At 35.6% G+C, this 10,837-nt stretch overlaps 1 pseudogene; it reads right to left on the reverse strand.

Annotated features, from left to right (window-relative positions):
* Window positions 1–1,430: 1,430 nt before the first annotated feature.
* LOC138923007 (olfactory receptor 4C15-like) lies at window positions 1,431–2,368 on the reverse strand (annotated as a pseudogene).
* Window positions 2,369–10,837: the final 8,469 nt, after the last annotated feature.

Genomic DNA, 10,837 nt, shown 5'->3' on the forward strand with positions numbered 1-10,837 from the left:
GACTGGATTACCTAACTGGACTCCATCTTCTGTCAAATAAATGCCAGGGTTTTACTGAAGGCAGTTGACTACAGTCATTCATTCATGGAGACTGTCGAAATGGGATGAGATGATAACTGAGGTTTGTATTATTTTAAGTTGGACCCACCTCTGTCTCACCTGTAGTTTTAGGATGAATTAGGACCTTAATTTAAACTCTGCTCATTTAAAGTTGCATCTTACTAAGATAAGGGTTCCAGTGAATAATTCAGAGATTGGCAGAAAATTAATATCATATATTCTTCTTTGGGTCTGAAATGGAAGATTAAGCAAAGAAAAAAATGATTATTTAGTATTTTTGTCTATAATACTCAGTAAATAAGCATTTTATTAGTGTTAATGTGTTGAGGACTGAAATATTTTCTGTAAATAATTTATTCCAGAGGCCATTTGGGGATCTGAGACAAACAAACCTTAATTATGGGAATGACATGAAAGATGTGTCTGAATTTGAATGATTTTTTTATTGGTTGTTATTCAAATAGAATTATTTTGACCTAGGTAGAAGACAAAGGCAAGAAAATTCAAATAACCAAGTAAATCAAAGTAGTATCCTCTCTTGAAACCTATTGTTGACCCTCAAATGTCTCTGGTTTCTGATCCTCCTGTAGGGGAGGAAAGTCAGCTCACTGTATATGCAGCTTTAGTACTGGTTTCACTCATAACAGGTTCCCTCAAGAGTGACCTTTGATTGTACTTGTGTAAGAGATGCTCATTGCTGACTTCCTTATGGAATCTGGCTCCTCTTCCTCTCCCATAGCTGATAGGTATGGGGTGGTCACCTGACCCAAGAGAAACTCATCCATAGGCAAGCCTGGGATAATCAGGTTTTGTCTCTCAATAAATTCACCAAATGATGCAAATTCTGTAGCAGATGGTTATGGACCATGTCAAATGACGGGGTCATGTGATACAGGTACACCTACAGTTAGGTTCTGAGAATGCTCCACTCTCTGCCCTTCCTGAGTCCCGATTGTTTTTCATCAGTCACAGACATCAGTGTCATAAATATAAACTTCTTTTCACTTGAAATAGTTTGAGTGTCTGTTCCTAATCTCTAAGATATTTTTGTCTTCCTTCCATAAGGTTTTTTTAAAGCATGAAGTGAATGGCAAGCAGTCTGATTTCTCTTTTCATTATTTTTTGGTTATTGGATTCTAAGTAAGCATAAAATTCAACTCTTTTTAGTTTACATATGAGGATACTGAGTAACGAAATTAGAGTTGATAAGTGATCTACGGATGAAAACCTTATTTCTTGACTCTCATGTTAGTGCTTTTTTAATTTCATTACATTACCTCCTATCAAAAAGACCTATTCACAGAAAGTTTTTGTATAAGAAAATTTGACTTTTTTACTCTTAACTAAAAATTTTTTCAAAGTTAAATGTTTTATTTTTCATTGGAAAACATCGTTATTCTGTACCACACTTTCCTCATGGCATTTTTCACTTCCTTATTCCTGAAAGTATAAATCAAAGGATTGAGCAAGGGAGTTAGGATGGTGTAAAATATTGCCCCCATTTTGTCAAAGGAGAAAGCAGTTGGAGGTCGTGCATACACAAATATGCATGGGACAAAGAACAAAACCATAACAGCTGTATGAGATCCACAGGTGGAAAGAGCCTTCCCCTGCCCTTCAGTACTATGGGTTCTCAGAGAGAGCAAGATGACACCATAGGAAAGAAGCAATAAGGAGAAGATTATTATGCAGATAAACCCACTGTTGGCAGCCACCAAAAGACCAAAGATGTAAGTGTCAGTGCAGGCAAGCTCCAGTAATGGGTACAAGTCACACATGAAATGATCGATGACATTGGGGCCACAGAAGGGCATCTGGAAAGTAAAGAGAATTTGCATCATGGAATGCAGGAAGCCCCCTATCCAGGCTACCCCCATTAACATACCACAGAGCCTCCAGTTCATGATAGAAGAATAATGCAAGGGTTTGCAGATAGCCACATAGCGGTCATAGGCCATGGCAGTGAGGACAATGACCTCCACCCCAGCAAAAAAAATGCTCAGCAAAAAGCTGGGTCATGCAGCCTTCAAACAAGATGGTTTTCCTCTCACAGACAGAGTCCACAATCATCTTTGGGGCAATGGCAGAGGAGAAACACGCATCCAGGAAGGATAGGAAAGCCAAGAAGAAGTACATAGGGGAGCCCAGGAGTACCAGGCTGATCATGACAGTCACCCACAATTAGCAAGTTGTCCCCGACAGTTGCAATGTAGCCCAATGAAAATACAACAAATACTATTTTCTGAACATTTGGATTCTTTGAAAGCCCCAGGAGGACAAACTCAGTTACAAAGCTTTGGTTTTGCATGATTTCCAAGGGAAAGTTGAAAGATACCACAAATGAAGAGAAAGTTATTTCAGACCAGTTTATGGTATCGTAGTCATCTACAAGTGGAGGCATCCATATGAAAAATTATCTTATGTGCTTCTGTCATCATTGAGAAAACAAAATTATAAAATTGTGGAAGGTGGTTTGGGAAGTTAGGCAGAATTGAGGTGGAGATAAATTATTAAATACATTAAAATAGCCAGAGTTTCAGTTTGGGGGAATGGAGGTATTCACATGTGGAAGAGATGAGAAATAGTTTTCATCTCAACCACCAACTCTGATCACTTAATAGTGGTTTCCTGGAGTGAATTGTTGAGAAGGATTATAAAGTCGTATGCAAGTTCTGAAGAAAAGAGGGCTGCCAGTTTATTAGTGGTGCCTTTCATTGCATGGAGTTGGAGCACAATGACTGGCACACCATCCCTGATCAGGAGACTCGTATCTACAAATAGAAGAAGAAATAATGCCCAGTTAAAGAAGCAATTGAAAATCATGACTATTCTCCTAATTATTTCTTTAAATGTCTGAACTGAATTGGGCCTTTAAGATTAATTAATTTGTTTTTTTATAAAAGAGAAAGCTCTATGGTAAGGGGCCTACCTCAATACTAACAGATAACAAGTACACATGTGTTGAGTTGGTGTTTTTCTTCATTCGTCATTTAAAAATAAGAACAGAGGTTTATAAAAAAATAACAATACCTAACGAAGAGTGTTATCATTATGACTAAGTTCAATAGTACGAGGAAAGAAATTATTCATGGCTTAGTGCATGGGAAACAGCCCATGGTAGGTCTTATTATCCCTATTTTACTGGGAGGTAACTCATGCTTAAAGAGATAATGCCAAACAAGTAATAGATGCTGCATCTGGAATTGTAACGCAGGCTGGTTTCAACACCCAAGTCCCTCCCACTGGATCAACAGTGAAAGAAGCAAAGATTTTTCTTTTATAACAAGAACTTTAGAGCAGGATTGGCCTTTCTACAGTCTCCATCCACCTATAGATGGTAAAGCCTTCTGAGTCCTTTGTTCATGTTTAAATGCAGCCCCTTAATGAAAGTCAGAGAGCAAATGACAGATTGTCAACAATCACACAGGTAAGAAATAGAAACAGTGTGTCACATATAGTCAGAGTCTTGAGGCTTTATTAATTACTTGCTAATTATGTATACAATGTGGTCCAATTGATCAAGTACAACTTGCCAAAGTATATCTGTTTTGAATTTGTGACTATATTGTAAAGTAGGGATGTTCATGTGTAGCCTATCCACTTATCTCACAGGATCATAATGAGGGTCAAATTGGAAAATGCAAAAAAATCGCTTTTGATAAAATGGTTTTACAAATTGTGGTAACTACACTCTCACTTAAAAAGCCAGCCACCTTACCCACAGAAAGTTTTTCCATGAGTCATCCAGACAATTACTTCAACCTTTGACTTCATTTTCCATAGCAAGACACAACTTCAGAGAATGATTGTGTCCTCACCTACATGTATATAACAGAAACATCAGCCAGACAGTGCTTGTCTGTGTGTGTACATGTATATGTAATTATTATTTGTTAAATAGGTGAATGAAAGCATAATGAGGCTTACTGTGAGAATTAAAAGTAAGTTGATTTTTATAAATGCCACCTAGAGCTAACAAAAACAATTTTCAATGTTAATAAAACTAACAAAAATACAATTGCATGTACTAACATCTATCGATTTGCTTACCTTAAAATAACCATTTCCATTATGTTTCCAGGGTAGCAGACATTCTTAAACAGTGCCAGCACTATAAACCTCACGTCCAGCTACAAGCTGCCATCAAGAAAACAAGAGCATAAAACAAACCCCATAAGGTCAGGAATCAATCAACAACCATTTATTAAAAAGTAAAGAATACAATAAATGATCTAGCAGTTATTAGCTTATCCTAGGGTCAAAGCAGAAAAGACAACCAAATGAAATGAGTAGGAACATTAGCTCCAGACTCATACAGAACAAGGTTCAAATCCAAGCTCTTCTAAAAGTAACTTAAAATTCTCAAAAACTCAGATTCTACTTCTGTAAATGGGTAAAAATAATAATGTCTATTGAGAGGGTTCTTGTGAGAATCAGATATGGCAATGCTCATAAAAATGTTTATGCAGTTAGAAGCACAGGAGAACATCACTATAGACAGTGAGAACAGCCCACAGAGCCATTGACATAGAGCAGAAATGACAATGTTTTCACTACTAATTCCTCCTCTACCATGACTGATGTTGATACTTTTTTTTAACAATCCTTTTATTTATTCACAAATATAAAATATTTTATGGTCACGGTGCAGATACAGTGTTGTTTAAATATGCAACACTTGTAAATGTCCTTAATAATCCCTGAATAAATTATTGGAGCCCTCAGGCCCACATGTGTCTACTTCTTCTTCAGGTAGCTTCATTGTACAAAGAAAGCCAAGTTGGGTAGCGAGATGGACAGGAAGACCAAAGTTCTAAATTAATCTAATAATAAAATAATTCTTAGGCTCTCTGCTTTCCTTTTCTGAAGAGTTTCCAACAGTAGTACCACTTCAGAATTAAAATGTTTATTAGATATAAACAAATCAACTCTCTCTTTTTTCTGATAAAATAAATTTCCAAAATTAATGTTAAAACTTTGACAATGGAGAGTACAGTGTCCTGATAGTTTATGATCACAAATTTATAACTTTGCATCATTTAAAAGGTAATTATCCTAAATGGAACGCGTTGTGCTGGATTGAACCATAAAACAGGAAAAGGGTAGTAGTGGGAAAATTAATAAAATATGAATAAAATCTCATGTTTCATTAAGAGTAATATATCAATGTGCATTATATAGTTTTGACAAATATAGTCATGGTGATGTAAGATGATAATATTAAGGGAAGTAAAGGGAAGAGTATACAAGAATTCTCTGTACTATCTTGGTAATTTTCCTATTAGCCTAAAATTAGTCCAAAATAAAAATTTAATGAAAAATAATACAATAATTGTTCAGTTTCTGCTATAAAAATGCTAGCAATCCCATCTTCATCACTTAACAGACATGTGTCATTGAAGAGATTGCTAGCCTCCGAGTTCTCTCCCACAAGATAGACGCAGTAACACTTGTCCAAGCTGCCCGGCCCTTAGGAGTCAATAAGACAGTTATGAATATGCTCTGCGATGTATAATTCAAAAGGAAAATTTGAAATATTGATTTCAGCATTATTTTTAAACAGTGTCTACACACACAAAGTGAGCTAGAATATTAAATCCATCTTAAAAATAGAATACATATTTTTAAAATCATGTTTTTTAAAATTATATCAATCCTAAAATTGCAATGAAACTGCTTCATGCATGTAATTCTTTTGGAAAACATTTTAGCAAATATTTCCTGAATCATAAACATGTTTACACTCCTTATACTAGTAATCCCAATCTTAAAAATCGTTCTAAAGGTGGAGTAAGGTGTAAGTTTTATAATGAGAGATGATAAATGTCATTTATAATAGTGAAAATTTAGAAATATCTAAAATGTTCAATAATAGAAAGGTGTTTATGTGAATTGGACTACTACAAATTAATAGCACTGTTCTTTGAACAAAATACTAATTAATAATATGAGGACATAGATGGTAAAGCAATTTTACAATATGGTAAATGAGAAAAACAAGAAAAATTGTGATAACTCTATCCATTTGAACATTTTGTATAATTTTAAAATTAAGAACAGAATATATGAAAATGGTAGAGACTTTATTTTCAATTCGTACCTTGATATAATTACAAGATTTAAGATTGAAATCTTTTAACATTTAAAACCAACAACATTGTAGTTTCCATCATCTGAACTGATCAGAAAAAGGAGATGGGGTTTGAGGATAATTTTATTATCTATCTTGTATAATTAACTGGCATAGGAGGAATATCCTAACATAACGTAGAATCTTGTACTAAAATGTTAAACTATTGTAAACCTTCCATAAGTAGTCGTATCATGGACCCAGTCTTCCCATCTCTCACTTTGATCAGTTTTAATGGCATATACTCCGATAGGAAGAAACTGATTCTGTTCACATTTCTCCTGGAAGATTCTGTGGTCTTTCCTCTCTTGATAGCTTACTCTTTAATATGCTGAAGCTGCAGCAAAGATTGCTCAGGACCCCTCACAGCCTGAACTATGGGCTCTGGGCCATCCTGTGGGGCTGTGACCTTGGCAATTTTGTCTCCCTAATATCCACAATGTCCACTATTTCCTTCCTATTCATTTTGGTAACAAAGTAATTCTAGTATCTATCCTTCTGAAAATAATAGGAATTTCAACTTTGGAGTATGTATAACATTCAAACCTATATGAGGAATTAGTTGTAAGATTATTAACTAGTGTTTTGTAGTTATATTTCACACAGTAAATTTTAGATGCATCTATATGTACCTATCTCCACATAACAGTCACATCTGCATATAGTTTCATAAATATATTTATTAAAAATTAAAAGAATACATTAAAATCTCATTCTTCCTTTTTTTATATATAAATCAGCCATTTTTTGGTTTTGGTTTTACTTTTTTTTTTAAGATTGGCCCTGAGCCACCTGTTGTCAATCTATTTCTCTTCTCCCCAAAGCCCCCCAGTACATAGCTGTATATTGAAGTTGTAGGTCCTTCTAGTTCTGCTGTGTGGGATGCCGCCTCAGCATGGCTTGATGAGTGGTGTCAGGTCCATGCCCAGGATCTGAACCAGCAAAACCCTGGGCCACTGAAGTGGAGCACATGAATTTAACCACTCGGCCAGAGGCCGGCCCTAAAATGCCATTCTTAATTACGCTCCTTGTTAAGTTATTCAGTGTACTACATTTTAGATCTAGGATTATTATTTAACTGCAAAATAAAAGTTTTTTTCTATGTCTATCTAGTTAAACATGTTTATTTCCATGACAATCTGGAAAATATGTTCTCTTCAGTTTTCACATCGTCTTCTCTCCCCTCAATATTACTCGCTGATATCCCTAAATATCTTAAGTTTTATACTCTTAGTATTTCTGGAATTGGGGGAAAAATAACCTTTCTCTCCACTTGTGCCACTCCTGATAGATGCCTGACCTTCTCTTGCCTGTCCTCCTAGCTATTTAACTCATCTTAAGAGAGAGGTAAAGCCCCAACAACCAGCACTAAACCAGTCCAGAATTTTGGCCATTCAAATATTCTGAACAATTCTGATGTAGATATCTAAAACCATCTATGACATCAAATATACTCAGAGAAAATTAAATTGACTTTAACCAGCATTTAAAATTAGAAGACTCTGGTCTGTGACTTAAGTCACTCTTTCTTACCTTGAATGTCCTTCCCTGTGCCATTTGTTGGGGCTTTGTGGTGGGAATATTAACTGCTATACTATATATCAATAGCTCTGTAAAGGTAAACAGCACTTGAATTACCCTGCTCCTACCTCAGTATTCTGTATACAGCCTCAAAAACTCCCCTTTTTAATATAAAACATCAGGAAGGGTACAGCATCAGAGGATGAATGATAAGTTAGAATATATATAGAAAGAATAAATGAAACGCTATTGGAGAGCAAAGACAAAAATGTGCACCCATTGCATTTCATAGTTATTTAGATTTAACTCAGAGATGAAAAACTGAAGATAGGTCTAATTTAATTAGACTTGAAATAATAGGGACTCCTAACTCATCCAAAAAAGTTTACCTTCTAATAGCTGTTATTCGTGGAGCACATATTATGTGTCAAGGTCTGTCCTATTGACTCTACATTTATTAAGTTTCCAAATCCTTTGAACTTGATAATATTATAATTTCCATTAAAAATGAAGATTATGAGGCCAGAAAGGTTATGTACTTGCTCAGGTGTACACAGTTAAGTGATAGACCCATGCATCGTATTAAACTTGATAGCCCCCACAAAAACACCCATACTTTTACATACAATATCACAATTTAAAATCCTCTCTGCAAATGCAGAAATGTGAATTACAAATCTCACCATGTGTTAGTTCCTTGAAAATTCTGGTGATGACAATCTTCTATTCTTAAGGGAGAACAGTGCATTCAGTGGTGGGCCAAAGTGTGACATACGTTTCCAACTCTTATTTCTACATCTAAAGGAGAGAGGAAGAGCATCTCTAGCAGATGAGGTAGAGAACGTTGCCCACTCGTCCTCAAGTACTGTCGCCAACACAGTCTCAGGGGAAAAAAAATAAAGAAGCAAAAGTTTCCTCCTTGATTTCCAACTGGAATTTAAAGAGGTTTCTCTGAGAGGTCATGAGCCTGTAGAATTGCCTCTCAGTTCCCCCTCAGGATTTGGAAATTTCCCATCAGTATGACTTTCCAAGACACAGTTATCTGTGGTTTGACTCACTCAAGTGTTTGTCCCCAACCAATTAGAGGTTCTTCTAATTTTTTCTCCTTTTTAACTGCTTCTGGGTTTCTATTTGAAGATGCTTTCATTTCCCTTCATATTCAGGAGAAGAACACTGTGGGTACTCAGATGGAATGTAGTGTCTCTGGGCAGGTTTTGGGTAAATGCCTTAAATCCATGAGCCTAATGCTGGAATCAGGCACAGCATCAATCCATAAGGACATAGAATTTTGGGGGACTAGAGTAGCAATAATTGCTTGTTAATGAATAACAAATTTTATTTGTAAATGTACAAAGATGTACAGATTAATCTAAAATGTTATTTTTTCCTCTCAGTAACTGATCTTGATATGCCATGACTTTAAAACCAAAAGCACAATTTCTCATTATAAAGGGTTTTTTACTTTCTCTTTTTTTGAAAACAAGGAATGTCAGGTCTCTTTGCTGGAATGTGGATTGGGATGGAAGCATGAGGGAAAACTTGAATGTAAGCTCATAACATCCCTTCAGAGAGGATCCATACTGAGGAATCTGTTGGTCTATACACTCTTGTATCCAACCTATTTTTATGTCTATCAGCCCTCACAGAAATAAGCAGAAGTGAAGTGACTCATCAGAAAGTGAAGGCCCAAAGTACCTTCACTTCAATTGCCTATGGTATTAAAGGACAAGTGTTATCTTCTTTTTGGGGGGTGGAGGGTTATTTTCGGTTTTCTATTGAAATTTTAGACAGTTTCCTGACCCAGAAGCACCATCTGACATGGATCACATTCCTGGAGGGGATGATATTATTAAAATATGGCTCAGCAGCAGGACTCCAGGAATGAGTCCCGGAACCCTGGTTCCTACTTTAGACCACACTTAGCATCTTGTACTTTATTCCATGCCCTGCTTTGCTTAATCCTTTATTATTTGCTTCCATTAGAGGAAGTGAGAGGGATAACACTAAAATAATAGTGTGAAGATGGAGTGCAACAGATAATATAACAAGCACGTTATTTGTGCAAAAGTTGGGTGAATTCAAAAAAGTTTACAAATCAGAAAAGAGAGAGAAGGACAGAGACAGAGACAGGCACAAAGAAATGTGTGAAATGGGGGGATGAGCACGAGGGAGAGAAATAGCAATTTGTCCTTCTGGAATTTACCCAATAATCCATTCTTCACCACAGATTTAAAACTTCACCTTCATCATTTAGCAAATTATAAATTTTATACTGTATCTCTAAAGATAGATGATTCTATTTCGAGGCCATTTCTTCTCTTCTTTAGAATTCTTTATTCCTGGGCATATAACAAAGTGTTTACAAACCAGAGCTTTATGTTATGTTCTTACATCTAGTAGATACAATCACCTATCTCTGTTCTTCTCACTTTGTTTATATTACCAACGCTATTGAAACTCAGGCACACATCCATATAAACTTTAGAACTAGTTTATCAATTTCCATGAAAATATGCTTTGTCATTGGGGGAAGGTGTTATTAAATCATCACAAAATTGATGTCTCTAAAAGCAAGTCCTCTCCCTAGGGTGTGCAGAACCACCCAAATATTTTTTACAGAATCTCTAACTATACAAATAGTTTGATGTAAAAAGAATTAATAATTATAAACAACGTGACTAGAGAGTATATTACAAAATTCATGACTCAGTGTAAGATATAGTGCTTTATTAGTGGAGATTTAGGATCACAGTTAGACAGCAGGTACTTACATATTTGTTTATTGTCCAGTCAGAGCACAGAAAGATTCTTCCCAGTGTCCAAGCATCTCTCTTCCTGTCCTGGCCCAGAATCCATCTCTTCTTGTTCAATTCAGAACCTTTCTATATTGGAAAAATGCCTCTAATGTTATTTGATACCATCTATTTAATGTTGTTTTACATCATAACTAATGATGCTGCATCATTTATCAGACTGTCTGTGAATACTGTCTTCCAATCTCTCTCAATGGTTCCTTGATAATGAGTGCAAATACAAATATGATTAGCAGAGTTTGCAAGAAGATGTGAACAATAATTGATTCCCCAGTCATGTTAAATTGATTGGAATTTTGTACTGTACGTTTAA

The sequence above is a fragment of the Equus caballus genome, unplaced genomic scaffold, assembly GCF_041296265.1.
Source record: "Equus caballus isolate H_3958 breed thoroughbred unplaced genomic scaffold, TB-T2T haplotype2-0000437, whole genome shotgun sequence".
NCBI classification, from domain to species: domain Eukaryota; kingdom Metazoa; phylum Chordata; class Mammalia; order Perissodactyla; family Equidae; genus Equus; species Equus caballus.